The sequence below is a fragment of the Gavialis gangeticus genome, unplaced genomic scaffold (genome assembly GCF_001723915.1).
Source record: "Gavialis gangeticus isolate Ggan-Ray unplaced genomic scaffold, GavGan_comp1, whole genome shotgun sequence".
Classification (NCBI taxonomy): Eukaryota; Metazoa; Chordata; order Crocodylia; family Gavialidae; genus Gavialis; species Gavialis gangeticus.
Genome location: NW_017728991.1, coordinates 4,157,197 through 4,162,180, shown reverse-complemented (window position 1 = coordinate 4,162,180; position 4,984 = coordinate 4,157,197). Strand labels below are relative to the sequence as shown.

The 4,984-nt window shown below is 41.2% G+C and overlaps 1 protein-coding gene across 2 annotated transcripts in view; it reads left to right on the top strand.

Annotated features, from left to right (window-relative positions):
- Positions 1-227: 227 nt before the first annotated feature.
- The window catches only part of KCNJ16 (potassium voltage-gated channel subfamily J member 16), a 43,279-nt gene continuing 38,522 nt past the window's right edge, over positions 228-4,984 (top strand). Inside the window, exon 1 of one of the 2 annotated variants that reach the window (XM_019516194.1) lies at positions 228-284. The gene's annotated coding sequence lies outside the window, so the exon portion shown is untranslated. The remainder of the gene's footprint in view (positions 285-4,984) is intronic. The other variant, XM_019516201.1, reaches the window with a different exon arrangement.

The following is a 4,984-nucleotide window of genomic DNA, read 5'->3' as shown; positions in this document are numbered from 1 at the left end:
TAGCCTGGATGTGCCTGAGTGACTTCAGCAAGCGTCTGAGTTTCAGACCAGGAAGTAAGTGGACAAGTTGCTGATTGGTTGTTACCTGTTTCTCAAGATGCCAACAGCTAACTAAGCAGAACCTCGGGGTTTGATTATAGGAGCAAATTTGGGTAAATGTTTAACTTGAATCTTTGGAGTTTGTGGCTTTTGCCTGTCTTTATTATTAACTTGACTCATGTTTTTCTTTGCAGTAGTGCAGCTGCAGACACTCAAATAACTTGCTCTTGGAAGAGTGAACAAAGGTAAGGCACTTTATGCTTTATATTGTTGTCATACCTGCAAATTTGAGACAAGTTTCAACTTTCCATGTTTGCGTTTTCTGGTAGGGCAGCACAGTATGTCAAAGCTAACGTCAGCGTTGTGTCAGGGAAGGACAGGACAGCATCCAACTGGTGGTAGAGCCTTCAGAACAAAGGAGACTTTATCTTGCAAAGATGAGAGAGTCTACTTTGGAGCAGGCTGGCTCCAACCCCTGTAAAAGAAGTCTCAGTGTTGCAAACAGGAACTGTTTTTGCATAGCTGAAGGAGCAACAAATGCTGCTCAAAGTCGTGATTTTTTTCTTTTTTGCCACTGAGACTTTTAGTAGCATCACATCAAGAGTCTGTTTTAAAGTAGGTCACTAGATAGACCAAGCCATTTAAATCCGAATCCCAATACGCAGATGCAGACATACACTGACACACGTGTATATGCTCCCCACTGCCCGATCCTTCTCCTTTCATTTTTCTAAACACTTCTTTTTTTCTCTTACTGGCTTTTAGTCCTACACAGCTCTGGAAAGACCTGACCCCCATTAAAAGGGAGGGCTGCATTATTTCTCTTGTATTAAGATGTGAGCTGCTTTGAAAAAAGCTTAATGGTGTCTAATTACTCTATTTGCTGCAGATTTATTCTTCATTTTGCTTCAATTGTGTAGCTGTGAGTATGGGAAGAAAGGTTCTTTGTAAGGAAGCCTCATCTGAACAATACAGAAATAACTAGAACATAGTAACGAGTGTGGTCATGGACACAATAGCTCACAACATTAATTTTTTTATTATCTGGGTGTATGGTACAGAGTAGCTGAAAGTGGGGTTGTGCAGAAAGGGCTCACATTACCTCAGCAAGGCATTGTTAAGTGGGGAATGATTTAAATGATGCTTTGCCAAGGTGAAGTGCCCAAAGAAAATGCAAGTGTCAACGTCTGAACAGAATAGTTAAGAACACTTGTAAAGATTTTTGAAGAGTCAATAACACTTTTAAGCCACTCAAAAGTATTAGATAAAACTTGGTGCTCCATTTTAAAGCAATTATTTTATTGCTTTAAAGAGGAAAGTGGTTTGCAAACATCAGTTTGTTAATGCAGAGCCAGACTTTTCCACTCCTGCTTACCCAGAGTAGCATTTCATTACATGAGTAGCACTATTGATGAAAGTGAGTTGGGGGTGGGGGTTGTGTTAAAAACAGGGTTAAAGAAAAGCCCAGCAAATCAGGAGAAATTGAGAATGAAACCTTGCTGCCTGCTACAATCAAATGATTGACTTTCACCCATTTAGGGTTATTGGTTGTAGCCGTGTTGGTCTAAGGACATAGGCAGACAAAAGATATCACATCCACTCAAAGAACCTTATTAGACCAACTAAGTACCTGGAAAAATTGTTCTTTGCAAGCTTTTGGGTGTTTGTGGCTGAAAGCTTGCAGAGAACAATTTTTTCAACTATTTAGTTGGTCTAATAAAAGATATCACCTCTACCCAAAGACCCTTGTCTGCCTTTCACTCTTTTATGTACTCTGCAAGAGGCATCAGGAAGGAATTTTTGGGGTGGGGGGTGATATCTACCTATCCAGGCTGGGAGGGGGTCCTTGTCCAGTAGATGTTGTCCAGAGGGGGGTCGCCGGCAGGGCCTCTGGGTGGATAGGCAGTGTGGCATGGTGCTAGTCCAGACGGAGAGGGCATCCCAAAGAGTCAGTCTTCACTACCCCTTTTTATGGGGCAGACTACCTCTGATCTCCTATGGGGAGGGCCTGTTCAGGCAAGGTCAGTCCTGTTCCAGAGGGCTCCAGATGTTCTTACTGAGCATATCCAGCCTTGGCACAATGGTGGGTTGCCTCATCTTTTGTGCCTTGAATGCTGAGGGTTGTTCCAAGGGCTGAGTCCTTGGTCCAGGTGTTGGTGTTGATGGTTTGGTCATTCAGGGGGAGCTATTTTTAGACCTACTCACATTGTCTCTCAAGCACCCTCATTCATCCCCATTCATTTGGGAACCAAGTTACATAGGTGGGGTAGGTGTAAGTCATGGGTTACACAACTGGGCCTGGGGACAGGATGGAGACTTGACAAACAAAATGGAAACTTGATATGACTTATGCTAACTTACCTATGTAGGCCTAAATCATATAGTACCAGTAAAACAGTAATATAGAACAGTAAAAATCAATATAAACATAATAATTAGACAATATAAGGAAGGAGAAAAAACAAAACAAATACAACTTCCTACCAAAATAAAATGCTGAAGCTTATCCTATGTCTTAGCTCACTTAAACTTATCTATAGGGAATAGAGAGGGAAAGAAAAAGTCAGAAATGGTTGGGGAAGGGGAGGGAATGCATTTTAAAAGAAAAAAAAGAAAAAACTGGGGGTTTTGCTACAGTATCTTTGTAAACATTAACAAGTACAGTTTGTTGGGGAGGATTAGCAAGTTCTCTGATCTTGCACTAGGCATCTTCACCTCTTCTCTTCTGGCCTTGCAAGAGAGAGGTTACAGTTGCCTTGAATTTCTTGATCTTGTTCAGGTTGGAGAGGAAACTGCCCGGATCAGCCTGAAATACAGAAAATGGGATTTTGTGCCAGTCCCTGTTCTGATTCATGTTTCTAGTGTCTTTAGCAGTAAGACTTGTTATGATCATGGGAAGGGAATAACACATGGTTGCTATGGTGACTAACCTGTTTTGTGGTCTAATTTTTAACAGTGCCAAATAGAGCCAGCTTCTGTTACCTTTCTAGTGAATAGCATGGAGATCAACGGGACTACTGGTGGATTAAACTAGTATGCACTGTAAAGATGTCGAGATCTGGTGCAGTGTAACTAAAGAAACCAGAACCATAAAGGTAGAGCAATGCAAGTGAGGAACAGCATTCATTTCAAGATACGCTGATTCCTTTTTGGCTTATGTAAAACATGGAAGGGTGATTAATGAACAATAAAACTGCACCTATTTGCATAGTGGCTAGAGTCAAATACTGCAATTTGAGGAGACATTACAAAATAAGAGGCAGGTTTTCTGGAAGAGGGTGAGGTTTGGCAAAAAGAGAAAGAACCTCGTGTTTGTTCAAAGGTAGCGTAGGTCAGAAAAGGCTCAAGTGTCTTATTATTTATCAGGTGTTTAAGATTTGATATGAGGTCAGTGGATTGCAGTCTGTTTCCTGGAGCTGATTTTTCTTTTTTTCTTTGGGTTTATTTGTTTTTTTGGGGGTTTTTTTGCAGTCTGGCATTTCAACAGAGCACATAAGGTGATAACTTGTAGTATATTTGCCTAGCAAATTCTGGGTACAATTAAGATGCAAATTAGCAGACTGGCGTCAGTGTGACGCAGGACCAGCTTAACCAATTTACTGAGGTCTGAACAAAAAGCCGAAGAGTGGATGGGCCACTGAGAGCTGGACTGTTCATTTGATTTTTAAGACAGCTCTTCTAGGATGCTGTATATGGATACACATACTTACATATAATTGATCTGGCCTTGGGTCAAGAAGATGGACTAGGTGACTGTTTGAGCTCCCTTCCATTCAAAATGTCTACGAGAGTGGAGAAACATCACAAGAGTATCATGGGGAATCTGGACTGTAAAAGGTCCAAGGATAATAATTACTCTTTGCACATGAACGTGCACTAGCGAATTTTATGAAGATGCTCTCAGTCCAAACAGTTGTGTCAACTTTACTAATGGTACTAGAAATGGGATCCCAAATTTGGACAATGTTCCAGTGACCTCTGATCTTTTTGCCATTGTGCCATTTAAAGTTGAGTAATTCATAAAAATGTATGAACAGGTTAGACACACACCTGTATAAAATGGCTTAAATAGAGATAATCCTGACTTCAGTAGGGTTGGACTACATGACCTTCTGAGATCCCTTCCAGCCCTACCTTGCATTGCTGCTCTGCATATAATTATAGAAAATGCAAATCATGATGGGCACCATTCCCCAGTACTGCCATGGCTGTATGGAACTAACTGCTTGCTTACGTGCTTCATTTCAGATCATCACACCACTCATATCTTATAGTCTTTTCCTCACAAGATCCCATTGGCTTGTAGCATCCTACAATAAACAATGGTTGGAAAAAAAACCCAAACCACAAAACAAAACCCCAAACCCTGTAAAAACCCATGAAATGACCAAGCTTTCCTTTACATAATCTAATTATATTAAAATAAATGGATTATGTTTTCTTTTCTTTTTTTTTTAAGTCAGTAAATACCAGAAGAGGATTTTTCCAGTGTTTACAATGTGCTTAAAAACTTATAGTTGGGCACCTACTTAATTTGTGATTTTGCAGACTTCACAGAAAAAGCAAAATCAAGGATTGTTCACAAAATCTGCAAAATCATCAACAACAAAAAGCTTAATAAAAATAAAATTCTGGTTCCCCAGTGGTACAAAGGCAGTGGTCCTCACTGCCAGGAGGGGAAGGCACTGGTTGGCAGGTGGTACAGAGGGCAGCAGACAAGATGGTGGCTGCCCCTTTGTCCCTCCTACTCCCCTCATTGGGGCCTCTCTGTCAATCAGTGCCAAGGGGTGGGGTGGCATGAAGGGTAACCAGCAATCAAGATGGCAGCTTCCCTCTCATCCTTCCTCTCCTTGTCAGGACCTTTTCCCCCATTAGCACCAAGGGGTATGGCCACACAAAGATGGCTGCTGCCCCCTCATCCCTCTTATTTCCTCTAATTTATGTA